We start from the raw sequence: 24,844 nt of genomic DNA on the forward strand, positions 1-24,844 counted from the left end.
TAGAAGAGTATTTGATTTTTGTCGATGAATGGCTAGCCAACTGACTGAGCAAAAGTGCAATCATGCTACATTTTCCCTAAGACCAAACACATGCCCAGCAGTTAAAATGAACCAAGCGAATGAAGTAACATAACTTGTTATTCACTTAGATAGAAGGCTCACGTGGAGAAAAATCATATCGAGTAAAATAACCTGCATGAAGATAGGAGCAGCAAATTTATGGCTAATTGGCTTTTAATCAAAAATTCAAAACTTAGCCGAGACAACAAAGTTCTGTTATATAACGCGGTGATAAAGCCGATTTGGATGTATGGAAATCAACTGTGGGGTACGACCTGTGCAACTAACATCGATATTATTCCGAGATTTCAATCAAAGAATGATTAGAAAAATCACATGCTCCCCACGGTACCTGCGGGATAAAGATATCCATAAAGATCTTGGTATTCTCATGGTAAAAAATTAAGTAGAGGACAGCAAAAATAAATACAGTATGTGAAGAAAGTGTTTTCACAAGAGAAAGTTATCGTATTACAATTTTTATTTGCAAGTAAATGCCATATTCTGATACGATTTTTTAAATTTTTTATATATAGTTATATGGAATATTTAAAAGAAAAAAATTTTATAAAAAATTCAGCAAAAATAGTACATTTTAAACACCAAAATTCAAAAACAATCGATATTTAATGTGTCAAGAAAGTGTTTTGGCACAAGTCAAACAAAACCAAAGCAAACTGTAGAATTAAGGTCCAGACCCAATGCTGGCTGGCTTTACTTGCTTTCGTTGACTTTGCGTACTTTGAATGCTTGTATGACCAAATGAGTGCTTTGAACGCTTTCAAAATAATGTCACAATCACTGTTGCCACACACTTAATTTTTTGTAAATCAAAAAGTCCATCAAAACTTGGTAATAGTTTCATGTTAAATGTTATATTATTATAAACTCTTTGTAAATTTCTACATAAATATATCAAATATTTTAAATATTCTACATTTTAACTATTTGTACTGGCAAACACATATGTGATAAATATTTGCGTGTCAATGTAGCATCAAAAAAATTACATAAATTGGTACATTTCGCCCAAACTGGTAACTCTAGTTACAATATCAAATGTCAAAAGCCCCAGAAGCGCTGGCAAATAGAGCATAGAGCTATTTGAAACTTCAAGCGCTTGAAGCAAAGTTGCATTTGCTCTCTTTTCATGTGCTGTAGTATAGTTCTATTCAGTTTTGACAGTTCCCACAGCAAAGCAAGCAAAGCCAGCCAGCATTCGGTTTGGACCTTTAGTATTTCACCGTATGGAACGTTCAAAGCGTACAGTTCTATGAATTTTACAATTTCTTTTCTATTTATTTTTTATTATTGTGCTATAAGTTAATGACGAAATTGTGATTCGAACCGTTGTGTGTTGAAAAATTAAAATGCCTGGCAAAAGAACCTAATTTGATGTGGCTCTGTTATCATTAATGTTTTGTTTAAGTAGACAAACAATTTATTATATTTTAAAACGTGCAAACAACGTGCTTGCTGGTAGCAAAACCTTCGAGTTGCCGGACGTGTAAGATATCTAGTCGGGCGGAGAAGCCACCGCTATCCGTTAAGGGGTTAGGGGTAGTTAGAGACACGAAAAAATAAGAATTTCAGTAATTTTTTTTGCTATTAAATCATGTTATTTTACAAAAGTAATAATATGGCATTATTATACAATGTTTTGACTTAGTAACGAAAATTTGAAAAAAAAAAATTATAATTTCCAAAGTTATAGCTATCTGTGTTGACCCAGTTTCAAAAAAAGGTCCTTGCGATGGCAATTATAAGTCCTTGGAGATTCATCTAAAATCAATCGGAATTAAGAATATTGAAAGTCGGTTATCGTTCGCTACGATATATTTTGAAAAGCCAGTTACCTTTTGGACAGTATCAATGTTAGGACACCGTACACGACATATAAATTTAACAATTTCAAATAATTTAGAGCTTTAATACTTTAATATGGATAATGCTTTTTCTTTGTTTAACTACGAGTAATATTTGATTTAGGACCTCTTCCTCGCTTTGGTTCTAGTCCTGAAGAACTGATAAGGTGTATGCATCAGCTTCTTTGCAGAATATGGTCGGACGAAAACATGCACGACGGTTGGAATCTAAGTGCCCAATCCAAAAAAAGGGAGACCCCACAACCAACACTTTGTCGATTTTAAAACTGCTGCAGCCACTATTTTGTCAATTTTTATTGCTATCTGTCATTTAGTTTGTTTACGGCATCATTAGGAACCTCTCACTTTTTGGCACTTTTCTATTAATTTTTATTGCTATGTATGTGTCATTTAGATAGTTTACGGCGTCATTAGGAACAAGTCAACCTTTTGTGTGCTTTGCGATTTTTAATATGGATAAAAATATTGAACAAAGTTTGTGTGAAATTTTGTGTTTCAAACGAAATTTCATGTGCCGTTGGAAATGTTGAAAAAACATTTGGTGATTCAACCATGTCGAAAATTAAAATTTACGATTGGTATAAATCGTTCAAAGATGGGCGAGAAGAAGTGAACGATTTGCCACGTTCAGGACGGCCTTCGACATCTTCAACTGAACAAAACGTCGACAAAATAAAGGAAATGGCTCGAAAATCTTCATTACAGTTTTCGAGAGATAGCCCAAATAATGGACATGTGTCATGAGACCGCTGTGCGGAAAGTCGCAGCGCGATTGGTGCCAAAACATCTGAATTTTCTTCAAAAAGTTAATCGCAGTAGAGTTTCTGAAGACATGCTTGAACGCGTAAATTCCGATCCAACGTTCATCGAACGCATCATATCTGGTGATGAGAGTACGACATGCAAACAAACTCTTTGTTCAATATTTTTATCCATAGTAAAAATCGCAACGCACACAAAAGGTTGACTTGTTCCTAATGACGCCGTAAACTATCTAAATGACACATACATAGCAATAAAAATTAATAGAAAAGTGCCAACCTGGGAAAAAAAATTGAAATATGCTCAGCGAAAATTTGAATATGCTCAGAATTTATGTATGTACATATATTAGGCATAAAGTCCAATAGAAAAACGAAAATCATCATATATAGTATATAGGCCGAGGTAATTCCGATTTCACTCATATAATTAGCTATAGGAAGGAGGAAGGAGCTATAGGAGGATTAGCTTGAGGAAGTTATAACCCGTTTTTAACCATTTCTGGTACAGAGAGTGTGTAAAAAAAAGGATTTCCTCTGAACTAAATTGAGATATGAGAGATTTAACGATATTTTCGGTGAAAAATTGCCCCAAGGCACTGAGTTCTTCGTATTCGATATCAGAGGCATTGAAAAATTATAGTACGATTACGACCATTTTTTCACAAGTGATGCCACAGATCATATACAGTATTTGTGTAAAGTTTTATTCCGCTATGTATATATTATAAAGTGAAGGAATAAGATGAAATTCAAAATTGAGTTATATGGGAACCACGACAGTGTTTGTGAACCGATTTCATCCATTTACCACACGAGTCAAGGGTGTCAAGAAAATATTATATACCGAATTTCATTGAAATCTGTCGAGGAGTTCCTGAGATATGGTTTTTGATGCCACACCCATTTTCCATTTAAAAAAAATCTGAGTGCAGCTTCGTTCTACTAGTTCTCCTGTAAAATTTAGTGTTTCTGACGTTTTTCATTAGTGAGTTAACACAGTTTTAGTAATTTTCAACCTATCCTTTGGATGGGAGGTGGGCGTGGTTATTATCCTATTTCAATTATTTTCATGGTGTGTGGTGGGGTACGTAAGAGAACCGACTGCAGAAGTATGGCCCTTACTAGGACGATCCTTTGTACCAAATTGGTGCGATTTTGTCCATTTTCGAAAGCAACCCTCTCACGGTCCCAATGAACATGTGTGCTAAGTTTCGTCAAGATATCTCAATTTTTACTCAAGTTATCCCTTGCACGGCGGACGGACGGACGGACATTCGGATTTTGACTCGTCTCGTCACCCTGATCATTCTGATATATCTAACCCTATATCTAACTCGTTTAGTTTTATGACTTACAAACAATCTCTCTTAGCAACGTTTGTTGCGAGAGTTTATCTAACTCGTTTAGTTTTATGACTTACAAACAACCTCTCTTAGCAACCTTTGTTGCGAGAGTATAAAAATACATAAGGTTGTCAAAATAATAAGCGTTCAAAGAGGTAGTGGGAAGTGTTAGTCCATTGTCTATTTTGTAGTGAAGCATTTCTCTACTTACACTACTTTCCAAGTTTTCCATCAGCTTTAGTGGTTTGCGATAAGTATACCAAAACATTCCCATTGAGAGAGTTTCGGCGAGAGAAAACGCCAATTTACCAAACATTAACCACATATGACCTTCCTTACCTAGATCATTTTTACCGAATTTTGAAGCTTACATTTTTTTAAGTTATTTGAAGTTATACTTCTTACACGACTTCGGAAAAGGTTGCGATAATTGTTTAACGCTTCAGTGGAGAGGGAATAGCGTTGAACAATTAACGCGAGAGAGAGAGAGTGAATGAGAGTAAAGCAGAGAACTTAAAGCACTTGCCAAACTTATGCTATTTGAGTAATTCTTGTACTTCTTATACGACTTCGGAAAAGGTTGCGATAATTGTTTAACGCTTCAGTGGAGAGGGAATAGCGTTGAACAATTAACGCGAGAGAGAGAGAGTGAATGAGAGTAAAGCAGAGAACTTAAAGCACTTTCCATGCTTATGCTATTTGAGCAATTCTTGTTTTTGTAGAACAATGTTTAAATTTTTGGTTGGTGACATATTCACATGTGTACGCATATGTATGATTGTATGCTTGCGCATTATTTTTCTTTCGTTTCTGTTTCATTTCTGCGAATTCTCAACTATTTTGTGTGACTTTTCGTTGAAATACTCTGCGTTGGCCGTTGAAAAGTTAAGACTATACTTTACAGGATCATTTCTGTAGTCAGTCTTCATTTACTTTCTTTGCAAATCGAAAGTATTAGCACCCGCGATGAGAAGGTATATTGTTTTATCTGACAGCGTGAGGTTTATGGACTTCATTTCTAATTTTGTCTTGTTGCATATTAGAAATGATGTTTCTTCGATGATCGCTCGGTTACAACGGATAAAACGACTTCTGAGTGGTGATTTTAATGAATAAATTTCAAAGTTTTATAAAAAAAGGTTTTATACAAATAATTATACTATATATAATAATGCAGTCATCAAGTGCAGTAGGGCAATTCACAATCTGGTGAATGTTTAAATTTTTGTTTGGTGACAGATTCACATGTGTACGCATATGTATGTTTGTAAACTTGCGCATTATTTTTCTTTCATTTCTGCGAATTCTCAACTATTTTGTGTGACTTTTGGTTGAAATACTCTGCGTTAGCCGTTGAAAAGTTACGACTAAAAAAAAAAATTCAAGTATCTACTTGCAATATTTATCCAGCAATACCCCTTCGGTCTCTCTGAGCACCAAGTAGGATTGCATAAAGCACATAAATAAAAGGCATATCAAAAATCAAGAGAGAAAAAACCAGAAACAAAAGAAAATATAATAATAAACATACATACATACATGCCCACCTACAATAACTTAAACTATTATATACCACATCATATTGTCAACATTACAAGACATCATACTTACATACAGCATATTTACATACGTATATATCATATTAAGCGCAGACGTAAATTACCTGCAAAGTATAAAATCTTAAACACAATTACAAACATACATACTACCCACTTACCAAATTAATATAACATAATATTGTACACATTACAATACAAAAAATTTATATAACATACTTACATATACCATATGCTAAGTGCAGCAGTAAAATACCAGTATTTTATTCGTGTCGCGAAAACAACAACGTAACTATAAAAGAACGCGAAAATAATACGAACGTTATAAATATATAACGTACTTGTATACCTATACATATACATTCAAAGTCCACATTGGCAAAACTTTTAAGCAACACCCCTTGTATTTTGGAAAACCAAAAACAAGCAGGTTTGCAACTCACAACAATTAAGCATATTACATGCAAACAATAGGCATATAACGTGCACACATATATATATATACAAAGAGTATTGACCTCTCACATGAGCACATACGAGGACATTCGAATAAGTCCTTGAAAATTACCTCCCACACGAGCGCATATGAGGATATTCAAATAAGTCCCTAAAAAAAAAATAAATAAATCAAATCAACAAAATTTAATAAAACTTAAATAAATAAAAACCTGTCGCTATTATAAAAATTACGCGCATTTTATTAATTTAATCGGGAAAAAACCTTATTACTAAAAACAATTTTCGGCATTTTATCCATATCAGTTTTCACTGAAATATATACTTCAACATTTAACACTTTCCAAATGAGCACAGATTCCAAAGAATCCAACGCTACTCAATTTTTTAAAATTCCAATAATGGCTGATGATGACAAGCAAGGCACACCTGCTCAAAGCAGAGTGTAAAACAAAAAAGATCAAAAGATCATTTACTGTCAAGATTCATCACTGAAAGTGATACTTTTGTAAACTATTGCACAAAATTTAAAGCTTCCCCTATTGCTGACATCACGGAATCGGTTTTAAAGGTGAAACTCGAAAGTGTTCACGAATTATGGGCACGCCTTCTGGCAGCGTACGATACAGTAATTGATACTGACGACGCTGAACTCCCAGAAAACATAAAAGCTTCGGCGACAGCCAAATTAAATAATTGCCGTGCTCAGAACGAACTAATAAAGGGAATGATACGCTAACAATTAAATGTATTAAGGCCAAATAGCGCCACTACTCCCACTCCCAGAGTAGTCACAACAACAAAAGAAGACCTAGATAAAGGCATGTATCTAAATGTACCAACTTGTGATACTGAAGTTTTTACTGGATGTTATGACCAATGGCCGTCCTTCCAGGACATGTTCACAGCCCTTTACATAAACCATCCTAGACTTGCAGAAGCACAAAAGCTTTTCCAACTAAGGTACAAAACACATGGGGAAGCAGGCATTATCGTCAAGCAATTCGATTTAAATTGTGAAGCTGGCTTGGGAAGCACTAGTCCAAAGATATGAAAATAAAAGAGTAATGATAGAAAACCCCATAAAAATATTACATATATATTACATTACCCAAAAATTAAACAAGAAACCAGCCAGGAATTTCAAAAATTTTACTCGACAGTGACTAATTGCCTGTCAGTGTTAAAAACACAAAATTCCCCCGTAGAATAATGATAGTAACTATTTGTGCAGAAAAACTCCCTCAGGCTGCGTTACTACGATGGGAACAATCACTTGACGATAGAAGAGTAATGCCCACATGGCAACAAATGAAAACATTCCTCGCTGCTCAGTACGAGATAGCTGAGCTAATGGGCAACCAAAATATAAATCTATCAAGTCATCAAAATGAGTCGAGTAATACCTCATTTAAACCTCAAGCCAGCAATAATATGCAATATAATAGACATGTCAATAAAAGCCACACATTCGTTTCAAATCAAAATAATCAACGGCAATCGTTGTGTGAACTCTGTAAAGGAGGTCATAAATTAAGATCTTGCGAGAGATTAAAAATATTACCCGTTTCAGATAGAAACAATGTTGTCCGTCAACACAGACTTTGCATAAACTGTCTGTCGAATTATCATATGACAAAAGACTGTGAAAGCAAATTCAATTGTGTATATTGTCAACGAAGACACCACTCACTGGTTCACATTACTAATTTTCAAAATATGAAGCAAAATAAGTTTAATAAAACCACGGCGTTAGTCGCTACAACCACATCGGTAATCCCGAAATATGTGAGGAAAAACCATGTTGCTCTAAAGCAGCAAAAATTCAAGCGCCTCATTCAGAAAATGAAAGCAAAACTCTTTTGCCCACTGCGGTCATCACTATTGAACATAAAGGTGATATATTCAAACTAAGAGCACTAGTAGACCAAGTCGCTCAAAGATCCTTTATATTAGCAAAAGCTCAAAATCTAATAAATTCCAATTTCCAAATTTCGGGAATGGGCGAAAGAGTAGTCCAAAACTCAAATAAAATCTGTCCCATTACCCTTATTTCACCACTAGCGGATAAGCGCATTCAAGCAGAAGCTATAGTCTTATCGCAACTTACAAACATGCTTCCTAGCTACCAAATAAAGAGCAAGCAATTGGATAAGGTTTCATATCTGAATCTAGCAGATCCCAACTGCAACACCCCAGCTCCAATATATATTCTATTAGGCAGCGACCTTATGCCACAAATTATACTAGAAGGTGTTGAAAAAATATCAAACACCCTCCTAGCACAAAATACTATATTCGGTTGGATACTAAGTGGACCAGTTACCGAAACAGTTACCACTTTGACAACTCAAGTTGAAGAAATATCCAGTGAATACCTTAATACACAATTAAGGAAATTTTGGGAGTTAGAAGAACTCCCTCCCATATCGATTACAACACCAGAAGATCAGTATTGTGAAGACTTTTACAAAGCTACAACTACTAGATCAGAAAATGGTCGGTACGTCGTACGACTACCACGAAAACAAGAATTTCCTGACACACTCGCCTTAGGTCACTCCCGCACCTCTGCCATACAACAGTTTCTAAGCATGGAAAAAAACCTACTTAGAAAAGGTGAGCTAAAAAAAGAATATGATGGGGTCTTAGAAGAATATCTCCATTTAGATCACATGGAGGAAGTAGGCCCATGCGAAAAAATCATTAACGGCAAATACCACTCATTCTACTTGCCACATCATGCAGTAGTGAAACCAGACAAAAAAACAACAAAGGTTAGAGTTGTTTTCAATGCCTCAAGGGCCACCAGCTCGGGGAATTCCCTCAATGATATTCTATTCACAGGACCCACACTCCAACCTGATTTAATGCTCCTCATATTAAATTGGCGTATATACAAATACGTTTTCAATGGGGACGTCGAATTTCAGCGAATTATTTTCCGAAAATCTCCTAACAGTCCACTACGCGACTTTAAATTACCTTTTTAAATAAAAACAGTTACCTTTGGCGTAAACTGTGCTGCATACCTAGCCATTCGCACACTACACAAATTGGCAAAAGACACAAAGTCAGAATTTCCTCTGGCAACACAAGTGTTAAAAACCAAACATATGTGGACGATATCCTGTCTGGAAGCCACAGGCTTCACCGCAGGGTTCCCCTTAAAAAAGATTACAGCTAATCACCCAAATATATTAAAAAATATACCAAAGGCAATTTGTTGGATACTAATTTCCTCATATTCGAAAAGGAAAGTACAACAAAATCACTAGGTATCCAATGGAATGCGATATCTGACCAGTTTTCATACACTACAGAGTCAATATCCGCATTATCCGCCATAACAAAACGACAAATTCTATCCTCCGTGGCAAAACTTTTCGACCCCGCAGGATGGCTATCGCCAATAATGATACAAGCGATAATCCTGATTCAAGAATTATGGCTAGACGGAACCGATTTGGACGAACAAGTGAAACCTCTTCGCTTAGAAAAATGGTCCCAGTTTGCTAATAATCTGAACGACATTTCTCAGATACAAATACCACGGTGGGTACAATATTCCCCCGAATACATGGTCGAACTACACGGCTTCTGTGACGCTTCTGAAAAGGCATATTGCGCCACTATATATGTGCGCACCCAAAGCGATACCGTAACTACAAGTCACCTACTGGTGGCAAAAGCAAAAGTTGCTCCTCTAAAAACGCTATGTCTACCACGACTTGAACTCTGTGGCGCACTGCTACTAGCTAAATTAGCTTCCATGGTGCAGACCCACTTAAACATGGCCAAATACAAATTATATCTCTGGTCCGATTCTGAAATAGTTCTGGCCTGGTTAGAAAAACCACCACACGCGTGGAAAACATATATTTCTAATCGAAGGTCTCAAATACTGGACCTGGTAGGATCAGCCACTTGGCGACACGTAGCCAGTGCTGACAATCCTGCCGATCTAGGTACAAGAGGACGCAAACCGCTTCATCTCGCCACCACCACTCTCTAGTGGAATGGCCCCCGATGGTTAACAGAATCTCACGATTCTTGGCCACAATCGCTAATGCACAACATAATTGCCCCTGAAAGTCGAAAAATCGCCACTTATCACACTACACTGGATGATGCCGACATCCTTAAACGATTTTCATCGTTCCCTCGAGCACTCAGAGTAGTCGCCTATGTGCTCAAATTTAAAGAGCTACTGAAATTTAAGGTAAAAGAGCAACTTGCCGCCAATGCGATACACTGACGCACCAAGACTTACAAAAAGCAAAGGCTCTTATCACATCAACCCAAACGCGCTACTTCAGTCACGACATATCATTACTATGTGAATCGAAGCCGATTGATAAAAGGAGTTCACTCTTAGTATTAAACCCATTTCTAGACACGAAAGGTCTGTTTCGTGCGAATGATCGGCTTGCTAATTCAAGCCTTACATATAACGAAAGCCATCCCATAATTATACCAGAGAAATCCCCTTTTGCCACATTGTTAATTAATTACATCCACATACTCATGCTTCATGCCGAACATCGCCTCATGCAACAGATGGTTCGCCAAGAGTACTATGTTCCCCATCTTAAGCCCCAAATCAAGAAGTGCATTTTCATGTGTAAGATCTGCACTATGCACAAGCAGAAAATGCGAACGCAGATTATGGCAGCACTTCCACCTGAACGCTGCAATTTCGCTCTGCCTTTCACCACTACAGGTGTTGACTTTGCTGGGCCTTTTCAAATAAAGGCGTCTATGCTAAGGTCTCCCACTCTCATGAAAGGCTATGTGGCCGTTTTTGTCTGCTTTACGACAAAAGCAGTGCACCTTGAACTGTGTACCAATCTGACGAAGGAGGCTTTTCTCGCGGCATTTGCTTCCACCTGAACGCTGCAATTTCGCTCTGCCTTTCACCACTACAGGTGTTGACTTTGCTGGGCCTTTTCAAATAAAGGCGTCTATGCTAAGGTCTCCCACTCTCATGAAAGGCTATGTGGCCGTTTTTGTCTGCTTTACGACAAAAGCAGTGCACCTTGAACATTTGTACCAATCTGACGAAGGAGGCTTTTCTCGCGGCATTTGCTCGCTTTGTCGGGAGACGTGGCTTTCCATCAAAAATCATGAGCGACAATGGTAAAACTTTCATTGCGGCTCAAAGAGCCACAGAAAAACAGTTTGTGGATTTCATAAAACAAGTCTCACCTGATATTGTACAAAAATATGCTCCCCAAGGCATCAATTGGCAGTTTATCCCCCAAGCGCTCCACACATGGGTGGTTTATGGGAAGCAGCTGTAAAAAGCTTCAAATCTCATTTCAAAAAGCTCGCTGGCACTTACAAATTTAATTATGAAGAATATACGACATTGTTGACAAGAATCGAAGCCGTCCTCAACTCACGGCCTCTCGCTACCCTCTCGCAAGATCCATCAGATTTTACAGCCCTCACACCAGGAAGGACATTTTCTTAAAGGACCGCCCATTCTGGCCACACCTGAACCAGGCGTGGAGCCGCTTTCCTTATTAAATAGATGGGAAGGAATCAAAATCCTCCATCATGATTTCAGCCTTCGATGGAAAGAAGATTATTTAAAGGACCTCCACAGAAGGTACCGGTGGAAGACACCAGAAAATGCTCCAAAGCTTGGAGACTGTGTCTTAATTAATGATGATTGTCTCCCCCCCACCGAATTGCGGCTTGGCCGCATAGGGAAGCTTTACCACGGCTCCGACGGTCATATTTGCGTAGTTGATCTCCGTACGCAAAACGGAAAACTAACTAGGCCGCTCGTTAAACTATGCTTTTTGCCGACAGCCGATAAAATAAAAACCTAAACTGAAAACAATAAACAATAAACCGATCAATCCGTACAATAAATCATGAATAATTAATGAAACTATCAAAACAAATTATAAATGGTCGATCCATATGACGGCCAACGCATGCTACATAACGCAGCACCAACTAACATATCAATATTTGCAACACGCAAATAATATTAATACTATTTTGACAGGTAAATATGGATAGCGATATGCCAACAACACCAACGCCAGCCGTTCGGTCAACTATCCACGTGACACGCCCCAGGCCCACTCCAGCTCCTCGAAACCCTGCGGCTATAGCGCCACCAACCGTTGCCCGTGCATCACGCGCGAACGCCGGTGCCAGCAGGTCCGCAGCGCACCCGATGCCCACTTTGCCGGCGCCCACACCGGTTGCCACACTGCAGCATCTTCAAGAAGATGCTACCGCCGCTACGACAACAGGTCGCCCAGGCACATGGCCACTGCCTGAATTGCTTGGCGACTACCACTCCACGCCGGAGTGTACTTCCATATGGGTGCCAAATATGCATGCGGACGCATCACACCATCGTCAAAGACACATCCTGCCGTCCGTGGTCGCAATCTATTCGCAATACACATAGAGTTTTTTATACTTACCCGTTCTATACTTACCTTTTTATATACTTACCTTTTTTATATACTTACCTTTTTTATACCTTATCACCCGTGAAATAAACCGAGTTTGTAAACTTATTAAACTTGATTCGTTATTAATCACTTTCGGTTATTAATCACAAGGTGAGTACGGTGAAGAAAAAATTGCGCCAATTGCAGGCGTGTGCAAAATTTCATCAAAACACATGGAATTTTTATATATATATTTATATAAAATATATATTTTTATTAAATTAAATTCCGAAGATGGCTTCTAATAAAAAAGAAATGAATTGTGTCAAATTCTACCCAATTAATGAAATTAATGCAAAATGTAAATTTGCCAAAAAAAATTTCGTATAAAACGACGAATTCCAATTTAAAAAACCATAAGCAAACCCAACTGTAGAGCTTCCAGGAACAGTGGCAGCGCAGAGAGTAACAGTGAACCTTAGTACAATCAGATGCTCATCATGGAGATCCAACTGCATGACACGGTAGGATTTCAAAAATTAAGAGATTTAAATTGATTTTAGAACCTGTTATGCGCAAAACTAAAACAAAATAAATTGATAAAATAATATTAGCAGTATCTGATAACGCAAACAATATCAAGAGTGTCATACAAAATAAGCTCAAATTACGCCACTTCGAATGTTTTGCGCATTCGTTAAACTTAATTATTAAAGCAAGTATTACATATGGATATGTAATCATATATTTATATACGTTCTTTGACAATAGTTGAAACTTTTAATTACATTGCATACTTTTAAGCGCATCTTTTTGCTGATAGTGAAAATGTGTGTTTATTTTCAATATATAAATGTATCCCAATACATTGGTATATACTAATTTGTACTGGACTTCTTAGTACATAAATATAAGGGCCCACAGGATGTTTTTGTATTATATATGTTGGGAGAATGTGAAAGAGTGGTGGCGAATGATATCGCTGTACAAAAGAGCATAAGCAATGTACATTGTATATATATATTGTAGTTCAATTTTATTTGTATTTTGAATAAAATGAGAAAACTAGCGATTTAATTTAAGTATTGCACTTGAATTTTTGGTTATGTATTATCGATTCTTCGGTGTTGGGAAATTTAACGAGTCATTGAATTATTGAGTGGGTTAGCGTTTATGTATCTATTCTTATTGGGCTATCAGATGCCCGATGAAACTTCTTTATTCCCTATTCAGTTGGAGGTACACAGTCATTGTATTTGATAACAAATTTACATGCTGGTTCCTTCTAGTTCTTTTAACATCGATGTCACTTACGAAGATCTTGGATATGGCCTTCTTTCCATCCATGGGTAAATTCGTGATGAAGAATTTTGAATTTTTTCCATCGGTTTATTAATGCAGCTGCATTGATCTGTGTGCGCATTTCAGCTGTTGCATAGTATAAGTTTTACATATGAAAAATTTTTAATTTATGCCTTTAGTCGCAGAATATTAAATTTTTGTCGAATCCATTTCGTTTGAGCGATAATAAGTATAAAGATATAAATTTAATTTTCGGGAATAATTGTGCGATGCTTTTCATTATAACTGAGGCTGGAGTTCACTCCATCAGAATTCATTAATCCCAGGTTCAAGATGAGAAATGGGCTTTTTTTAGAGTGGCCGTGATAAGAATAATTTCCACTTCTCACTATTGAATAGTGAGTTTGAGTATATGGAATATGACAGATCTTTGGCTTCAGGTCGAAGTGAGTGTGAGAGAATAATAAAGTATTACTTCACTAACTACTACTACTTCACTAAGATCTCATTAATTAACCGATATCTATACTAATATTAAAAAGCTGAAGAGTTTGTTTGTTTGTTTGAACGCGCTAATCTCCGAAACTACTGGTTCAAATTGAATGATTCTTTTTCTGTTGGATAGTCCATTTATCGAGGAAGGCTATAGGCTATATACGCTATGATGACCAATAGGAGCGAATAAACAGTGGTAAATGTGTAAAAAACAGGGGAAATTATTTATCTTTGAGGGCTTCCGTGATTGGAAACCACCTAATTTATGCAACGGGACCCGACTTCAAGTCAAATTTCTTCACAATAACGTGATCGTTGCAATCGTTTTGACTGGTCCAGTAGTTGGTTAAACAGTACTTATACCTCGTATCCCGATGATCCCAAATGATATACCTTTTAATTTTAAAAGAATTTAATTTCCCCTTAAGCTACCTTTCGCCGTTACAATTAATAAATCGCAGGGGCAAACATTTAAACACGTGGGGATCGATTTACGCCAAGACTGCTTTTCACATGGCCAATTATATGTCGCGTTGTCAAGATCAGGTTGCGGAGAAAATCACTATGTTCTTCTGCCACCAGAAAATAAAACAAAAAATATAATTTTCGTAGAAGTTCTTTGATAACAGAAATTGACGCGGACGAAGATAAAGACGAAGGCCAAAATCACTATTCCAAGCAGACGAAGTCGCGGACACAGCTAGTATAATATAAAGGCCATCGTAATTGTAAAAAACCTAATATTTGAAAAAAGTTAAGTTTCGATTCGATATAATTTCATTGAAGAGTTAAAACAGTTTCCATAGAAAACTTCACTGAAGTTCACCTATCTTTTTTTTCATGAAGGGAAGTATCTGAAAAGATAACAACAGGAAAATCTGTGCTAACCCTGCAACATCAACTTCGTAGGTAATCAATTGGTCTGACAAATGGAGAATAAAACTAAATGGTGGCAAGTCGGATGAATTGAAATGAATTTTACAAACAAAATAACCACTAAGCTTTCAAACTATACGGACGTGTCTTGATGCGCTCCGTGAAAACTTTCAGAATAACAAAAAACAATGTAAACAAATAACAAAAAAAGTACATTTTAGACCGTTTTCACACGGGCAATTTTTGTCGCGGCAATTCTTAGTTTTATAGGAGAGGGGGCGACCAAGGGAAGCGAGAGAGAGAGAAATTATCCTCTCTTCGTCGCCCCCTCTCCTATAAAACTAAGAATTGCCGCAACAAAAATTGCCCGTGTGAAAACGGTCAAAGTAAGTGTTAGGCAATAACGCCGAACGTGATAACCAGTGTACAATCAAGTGAAACAAAAAAAATAATAACAAATTATTAGTGAGAAGTAAACAATTTCTCAAAAATATGAGCGCAGTGCAGCCTGACCAACAATGCCGTAGCTTTGTCGAGCCTACAAAACCTACCAACAAAAAAGGCAACGGTGAGAAGGATGACCCATCACAGCGACCAACTGAGCCTAAGCAGAGCTTGCAAACGGCAAAGTCAAGTCAAACAAGTATACATCAACAAATTCGCAGGTACCAGCAAATGAGCAGACAGCGAAGAAAAACATATCGCAAGGTGAGAATGTACCAATAAAAAAAGGTTTATCTGTGCAGATTGGCATTGACCGCTACATCAATGTAAAAAGAATGTCCTTCAAAGTTAGCGGTCAATCCTAAAAAATTTCAAGGCGACAAACCAATCAAAAACAAACCTGAGGTATTAAATGGCAACAGATTTGCCTTATTAAGCAAAGGTTCGAACGACGATGCGAAGGGTTCTACCACAATCGAATGCTTAACCGCCGCCAATATATTCGCGGAAGCGTAGCTCAAATGCACTTGTTGCTAAATTGAGTGAAATTGTAGGTACTAATAATTTTCATATTGTCGATTTTAAAGCTGCTTTCGACAGCACGAAAAGGAGTTGCCTTTACGCCGCGATGTCTGAATTTGGTATCCCCGCAAAACTAATACGGCTGTGTAAATTGACGTTGAGCAACACCAAAAGCTCCGTCATGATTGGGAAGGACCTCTCCGAGCCGTTCGATACCAAACGAGGTTTCAGACAAGGTGACTCACTATCGTGCGACTTCTTTAACCTGATGCTGGAAAAAATTATAAGAGCTGCAGAGCTAAACCGAGAAGGTACAATCTTCTACAAGAGTGTACAGCTCCTGGCGTACGCCGATGATATTGATATCATCGGAAGCAACAACCGCGCCGTTTGTTCTGCTTTTTCCCGCATGGATAAGGAGGCGAAGCGAATGGGTCTGGAGGTGAATGAGGACAAGACGAAATATCTCCTGTCATCAAACAAACAGTCGGCGCATTCGCGTCTTGGCTCCCACGCAAGATTTATGGTCCTCAGAACATTGGCAACGGCGAATACCGCAGACGATGGAACGATGAGCTGTACGAGTTATACGACGACATTGACATAGTTCAGCGAATAAAAAGACAGCGGCTACGCTGGCTAGGTCATGTTGTCCGAATGGACGAAAACACTCCAGCCCTGAAAGTGTTCGATGCAGTACCCGCCGGAGGAAGCCGAGGAAGGGGAAGGCCTCCACTCCGTTGGAGGGACCAGGTGGAGAGCGACCTGGTTACACTTGGGATCTCCAACTGGCGCCGAACTGCGAAGGAGAGAGAGAGGTGGCGCACTATCGTCGATTCGGCTATAACCGGCTAAACGGTTGCAACGCCAATCACATAACAATAATTTTCATATAGTGCCTTTGAAAGAAGCACTTGAAGAATGTGGCTTTGGAGTTAAAACTGTTGTAAACATCTTTAACAGAAATAAAGTACAACAACCCGTGTTTAGAATTGAACTGATGCCGAATTCTAACCAGCTTAGAAACAACGAAGTGCATCCAATATACAATTTAAAATATTTGCTGCACCGTAGAGTAACCGTTGAAGAACCACACAAAAGAAATGGTCCGGTACAATGCACCAATTGCCAAGAATATGGGCATACCAAATCCTATTGCACTGTACGCAGTGTTTGTGTGATGTGTGGAGATTCACATTCCAAATGCACCATTAAGAAAGAGAATTTAAATAAAAAATGCAGCAATTGTGGAGGAAATCACACTGCCAATTACAGGGGTTGTCCTATTTATAAAGATTTAAAATTGAAGCTGTCACAGGGAATGTGTTACATACTCCCCGTAATGACATTATAGATATCACAGACCATATTCCACAACCTAGTAATATTAAAAATAATACTGTACAAGGGAGCTATGCCAATGTTGTAAATGGCAACAATGTACAAATGCAACCACCGCAAAATCCCCCAAATGGTGGTACTGAAACCATGATTATAAACCTTACGCAATGTATGACACAATTTATGTCAACTGTGCAAAATATGATACAAGATTTAATAAAATCGCAAAACCAAATGCTGCAAACATTATTAAGTAAAAAATGAGCGTATTAAATATCTGTATATGGAATGCTAACGGTGTTAGCCAACATAAACTAGAGATTATTAGATTTCTGTCTGAGAAAAATATAGATGTAATGCTAATATCAGAAACTCATCTGACGAACAAAAATAACTTCAATATACCCGGATTTAGACAATATGTTACAAATCACCCGGATGGAAAAGCGCACGGTGGAAAGGCAGTATTGGTTAGAAATCGGCTTAACCACTATGCTCTAGAATATCATGCTACAGCCCAGTTACAAACTACAACAATATCATTAAAAAATCGGGGTTGTGATTTAAATCTAACGGCTATATACTGTCCACCTCGTTTTAAAATTACAGATGGTGAATTTAAAGACTTTTTTGTAACGCTAGGTCATAGATTCCTAGCAGGTGGAGATTACAATGCAAAAAACATGTACTGGGGCTCACGTCTAATTAACCCTAAAGGAAGACAGCTGTACAACACAATTATGAATAAGCACAATAATCTTGATATAATATCTCCCAGCAAGCCGACATATTGGCCCAGGGATCGTAACAAAATACCAGATCTAATTGATTTCGCAGTAATCAAAAATATAGATAGATCGCTTGTGACAGCTGATACATATACAGACTTATCTTCTGATCATTCACCTCTACTAATAAAGTTGTGTGAACAACCCATATTCGTTGATCCAAAAGTGGGTCTAACATCTTATAAAACGAACTCGTTAAAATATAAGGAATACTTGAGTAGTCACATTAATAGTGAGTACAAAATAAATACAGGAAGACTCCTAAGCATAAGAGAACTCAATGATATAATAACTAACGCAGCTGTCTTAGCAACACCAAACAGAAACTATAAGCCACTTGGTCTCCAAAAAACCACTAATAGAGAAATAGAAAAGCTTGTAAATAAAAAAGGCGTACTATACGAGAATGGCATATAAATCGCTCCCCTTCCACTCAGCTTCAATTGAAATCTGCTGTATGAAAATTAAAGAAAGCGCTTAAACTCGAGGAAGAATTCAACAATGCAATGTATATAAAGAAGCTATGTCCAAACTCAAGAAAGCAAAATTCCCTGTGGAGAGCCCAAAAGTCCATGAAGCCTCCAGTCGACTCCAACATGCCTATACGAGACTTGGGTGGAAATTGGGCTCGAAGTGACGAGGAAAAGGCTAATTGTTTTGCAAATCACCTGGAAAAGGTATTTCAACCTAATGCCCAAAGAACAACTTTAAGTTGTCAATCTTACCTAACACAGCAAATTAGTCGCTCGAGTCTTTTAAGACTTCACCTTTTGAAATTAATTACATCATAAAAGAACTAAATCAAAAAAAGTCGCCAGGACATGATAATATCACCCCAAAAATGCTAATAGAGTTACCAAATATTGCTGTAGAGGTGCTCTCTTTGCTCTTTAATGCGATTTTTAGTTTTGGATACTATCCGCTTTCATGGAAAAAGTCGCAGATTATCCTGATAGATAAACCTGTTAAATATTTGAAAAGGTGTTACTATCAAAGATGTCTCCTTTCATCCACGAAAATAATGTAATACCAGCGCATCAATTCGGGTTTCGTGCAAAACATAGCACGATAGAGCAAGTAAATAGAATAACTAACGAAATAAGAAAAGTATTTAAGCACAGAGAGTACTGTTCAGCTATATTTCTAGACGTTGCTCAGACATTTGATAAGGTGTGGCATGAAGGGCTTTTTTATAAGATTAAAAACATTCTACCTTTAGAATTGTATAAAATATTGGAGTCTTATTTAAATTATAGACAATTTATGGTTAAAGTAGGAGACTTTATATCTGATGAACGACAAATAAGGGCTGATGTACCACAAGGCAGTGTTTTAGGGCCAACTCTGTACATAATATATACTGCTGATCTTCCAACAGCTAATAATGTTTTAACATCAACTTTCGCGGATGACACAGATTTAGTGAGTCGTAACAAATGCCACATTATAGCATCAAGAATATTAGCGGAGCACTTAAGATCTGTCGAAGAATGGCTAGCCAACAGGCGTATAAATGTGAATGAACAAAAGTGTAAGCACGTTACATTTTCTCTAAGAGCAAAAATGTGTCCGGCAGTAAAAATGAACAATTTTTTGGTGCCCCAAGCGAATGAAGTTACCTATCTTGGTATTCACCTAGATAGAAGGCTTACGTGGAGAAAACATATATCTAGTAAACTAACTTGGATGAAGATAAGAGCTGCAAATTTAAATTGGCTTATAAATAAAAACTCTAAACTTAGCCTAGACAGCAAAGTGCTTTTATACAATGCGGCCATAAATCCGATTTGGATGTACGGCATTCAACTGTGGGGTACGACCTGTGCAACTAATATCGATATAATACAAAGGTTCCAATCGAAAATGCTTAGAACAATCACGTGCTCGCCATGGTACATGCGCAATGAAAACATCCATAAAGATCTTGGTATCCCTATGGTAAAGAAAGAAGTACAGGACAGCAGATTGATATATACATATGTCTAAACCCCGTGATCACCCAAACCCATTGGCTAATGCTTTAGTACAATCCTGTAATCAATCACGTCTAAAAAGAAGAGATATGCCTGCATACTAAAGAGCAACGTTTCACCAAAACAACTCAATCAATTGAGCTTGTCTAGTTTTGATTAGTTTTATAATTTTATAATTTATTGTTAGGCTTTAAAGAACAGATTCAGTAAATAAATGGATATTGAAAAAAATGCTATATTGAACTGTAAACAATTTTTAAATTTCTTTCTGTATTTAATAGATCTGCTCGTTTGAAGCGTAACAATTAGTATTAAAATCCTAAATATATTTAAAACTAGACAAGCTTAAAGATGTAGTTGAGCTGTTTTTGGTAGTAATTTGCTCTCAAGAATGCTGGTACAGCTGTTATTTTTTAACGGCTTTGATTACAGAATCTTTGTTGGCAAGTCTGTGTTTAGTATTTTTATTTAAAAGTCAATTTAATTTTGCTGCTCGTTTCTTCATGCAAGTTATTTTACACGCCATATGAGTTTCTTATCCAGGTGAATCCCAACATAAGTTACTTTATTCGCTTGGGGTACTAGGAAGTTATTAATTTAAACGACCCAAAACATTTTTGGTCGTAGTGAAAATGTAGCAAGCTTGCCCTTTTCCATTTACATTTATATGCTAGTTAGATAGTCATTCTTCAACAAAAGTTAAGTGCTACTCTAATTCCCTTAATGGGGCATTTATTACGGCTGTGTCATCCGAAAAAGTGAGTGTCAGTACATTATTGGGCCTAATATACTACTCTGTGGTACAGCTCTCGCCCTTATTGGTCGTTCATCAGATATGAAATCCCCAACTTTAACAGTAAATATTATATTTTTGAAATGAGGCTCCTAGGTTTATGCAAATCGAAAGGAAACATTTTTTATCTCATATAAAAGCCATTCATGCCACACTTTATCGAACGTATGAAAAATCTAGAAATAGAGCTGAACAGTACTCTCAGTGCGCGAAAGCTTTCCTGATTTTGTTAGTAATTCTATTTACTTGCTCTACAGAGCCATATTTTGCACGAAACATGAAATGATGGGTTGGTATTATGCTATTTTCGTAGAGGAAGATAAATTTTTAGTATTAGTTTAGTTTTTTTCAAATGTTTTAGAAAGACAAGGAAAGAGACTTTTTGGTTTGTAGGAAGATGTTTGCGTTAAGTCTTTCCAAGTTTTATCTGTTTTATCGGCGACTTTTTCCAAATTGGATAGTATTCAAAACTAAGAATTGTATTAAAGAGCACCACTATAGCAATATTTGGTAACTCAATTTACATTTGGAAATAATATCGTGTTCTGACGCCTTTTTCGGATTTAGCACTTGTATGATCCAGCTTATTTCAGAAGTCTTATAAGTTTTTACAGACACGAGCGATTCGTTAGCGGTATTGGGCAAAGTTGGTAATTTTAAGTTGCTGTTTGGGTAATTAGATTGAAATACCATTTCTAGGGAATCTTCTGCAGAAACATGCGGAAAAGGGCTGACGACTTAGCTCCCATTGTGGAAGGAAAATGTCCCGATACCTATTCACTACGAGATAAAAAATACCGGAGGCGCCGTTGCCATCAATGGGCGGAACTTGTCTTCGTCCCACGGATAAGTACCCAAGGCTTATTCCGGACAAAAAGTTTTTATGGAAACCCAAAATCGAGGAGAATGCAAATAAGGCCTCGGTTGTCTTGTATTGCCACCGGAGCCCCCGGAGAAAGATGGGGCCCTTCAATAAAAGTGGTTATATGAAACTTTCGTCAAGCCTATAATGGGATACTCGTGCGTTGAAGGTCGCTTGAAAAGGCCTAACAAGCTAAAAAGCTAGTAAGCGTTCAACGAGCGGGAGTGGCTGCTATTAAGGCAGCGGCGGATATATTGGTTCGGAGCACAGCAACCTTTAGAGAGGTGACTCTTTACTCTGATAGGAGAGCAGCGATACTAGGCTTGAGTTCACTGACTATGCATTCCCGGATGGTGAAATAACGCTTATCTTCTCTATCAGTGGCATCGTTATACTTTCTGATTGAACTAGCTGAGCTGGGCAAGTGCTGATCAGTAACTAGCAGTTACCTGTCTGCAGTTCCTTTTGGCCAAAGGATATTAGCAAAGTTCTCTTCTTCGAAATAGAATCATCTCATCACTTTCTTCAGAATGTCCCACCTTTGATTTCTAGGATATCAACCCCCACAATCACAATATTCAACACTATACCAGAGAACGTATAATATAGAGAAAGACCAACTGCTGGCCAGCATGTGAGTTGTCAAAAACTAACAAAATCCTATAAGCGTGTTTCACCTCGGCCTCGGCTGGGTAGGAGAAAATTTAACAGTAAACGCTAACAGAGCTGAGCATTAATTGAAAAGTCAAAGGTTTACATTTCTATTATAGACGCATGTTACCCTTTTTGCTTATATGTTGTTACATTTATATGCATACTATATACAATTGATATGAAATTCGTTTTACGGATATTTTTTAATAAATGTATGATTGTGTTCAATAAGATTTCATTAAGTTATGCCATTTCAGAAGTGTGTTTGTAGAAAAAATGTTCAAACGGACCTACATACATATGTATGTAATGTTTTATAATAATATACATACATATTTTCATAAAAAATATATTTATTATATATTTTTATACTAAATACATTTCGTTTAATACTTAAATAAAATACATATTTCATAACTTTAACTTGCATATACATATGTACATATATCTATATACATAAGCATTTACGATTCACTCATTTGGCATTTCAAGCCACTCGTAAAAAACTATAGGACTTGGCATAACGTTAACTCAGCATCTGAGTTGAAGAGCTTGTAAACAAAGAGCGAGAGTACGCATACTGCACTGCACTGGAGAGAAGTGTAAGTTTGATCTTTCAGTTCATTTCACTCATAACTTGATCCGAAAGCAAATTGATTCGAAAGGCAATAGTATCAATTGTATGTATGTATGCATGTAATTAAAAGGAATATCTAGGTTCCAGTACAAATAATTCAAAGTATTTTATTTTGTTTAATGAAAGTATGTACATTTAGATAAATACAGTGGAACTTCTATAACTCGAAGATCTCCTTAACTCGAACTTTTTGAGTGGCAATAGCGTTTAGAAGCCAAATATCATACACATTTCCTTCCCTAACTCGAATTTCTATAACTCGAAGTTCTCCATAACTCGAACTCTTGAAGTGGCAATAGAAGGCAACTTTCATACAAATTTCGTTCCATAAATCGAACTTTTCGACAAGGGCATAATACACAATTTAAAATTTTACTATCGAGGCAGAACGATTGAAGGTACGGTATGACAAAAAAACTCTAATTTTCTGGGAAGGAATAAATACGATATTTGATTTACCAGCAGTTATGAAAATAAATGGCTTTCAGCTTAGAAGTTTGATTGATAAAGCTTCTCCTATTTATAGTTCTTTGACATCACTAGATAGTGACAGGCAAATTTCTGAAGCCATGGTAATTTATCTAATATTTCAGAAGTCTGATGAACAGACCAACAAAAAGTGGAAAGAGTCGCTAGACGTCAGTAATGTAATCCTTGCAACAGCAAAAATTTCCGTTTGAGATACAACGGGGAGCTTTAGATTGGGTACAGCATTGCTAGATTCCTGTTCGCAAGCCAATTTCATCACAGATGATTTTTCGCAAAAGTTGCTGCTGCCTAGAAGCAAACAAAAAAGATAAATTCAAAGCATCGGTTTGTCATCAACAAACATTAAATTCAAAACCTCAACTAACATCAAGTCGCAAGTCACCGGTTTCGAACTTCCATTAACCTTTTGTATCACATCGCACATCGCTTATCAACCAGATCCTGAAAGCAACAATTCAATATGGAATATTCCAAATAATATTGTACCCGCTGATGATGAATTTCATATACCAAAGAAAATCGACATGTTGCTGGGTACGGAATCTTTTTTCAGTCTCCTATCCGTAGGTCAAATTCATCTTGGTTCTAATTTACCCATCTTGCAAAAAACGCTGTTAGGCTGGATAGTTTCGGGACGCTGTAAAACCGGCAGCAACAACATATCTAAACCATCTTGTTTATTTTTAGCCAATGAATCTTTAGATGCTAAATTGGAAAAGTTGTCGAAATTGGAAGAAGACCTTGCGACAGAATAGTGGTCAAATTACCTTTCAAGGATGATCCGACGTGTTTGGGCGAGTCATGCACTACGGCATTTCGACGATTCAATGCACAACGACGTCGATTATTGGCAGCCATTACGTTGAATTTATGCGCGACTACGAGAGCCTGGGTCATATGAGCATTTTAAATAATTCAAATCTCAGCGAACCGTATTATTTTATACCACGTCATTGCGTGTTTAAACCATCAAGTACAACAATAAAGCTTAGAGTTGTATTTGACGCCTCCTGTCGAACTACATCCCAAAAATCACTACATGATATTCAGATGGTTGGTTCTACAATCCAGTTCGAACTTTTTATTCTTCTTCTTCGTTTCCGATACAATAGGTTTGCACTCACTGCGGATATAGACAAGATGTATCGACAAGTATTAATGCACAAAGATGATCGAAAGTT

At 37.1% G+C, this 24,844-nt stretch overlaps 1 protein-coding gene and 1 non-coding gene across 13 annotated transcripts in view; one reads left to right on the forward strand and one right to left on the reverse strand.

The window, feature by feature from the left end:
- The window catches only part of LOC105219329 (synaptic vesicle 2-related protein), a 469,576-nt gene that overhangs the window by 228,050 nt on the left and 216,682 nt on the right, over nt 1–24,844 (reverse strand). The gene's annotated exons all lie outside the window — the stretch shown is intronic.
- On the forward strand, nt 4,941–5,154 carry LOC114804956 (small nucleolar RNA U3). Its single transcript, XR_003753065.2, has one exon. It is a non-coding gene; the product is annotated as a small nucleolar RNA U3 (small nucleolar RNA).

This window comes from Zeugodacus cucurbitae, chromosome 6 (assembly GCF_028554725.1).
Source record: "Zeugodacus cucurbitae isolate PBARC_wt_2022May chromosome 6, idZeuCucr1.2, whole genome shotgun sequence".
In the NCBI taxonomy this organism is placed as follows: domain Eukaryota; kingdom Metazoa; phylum Arthropoda; class Insecta; order Diptera; family Tephritidae; genus Zeugodacus; species Zeugodacus cucurbitae.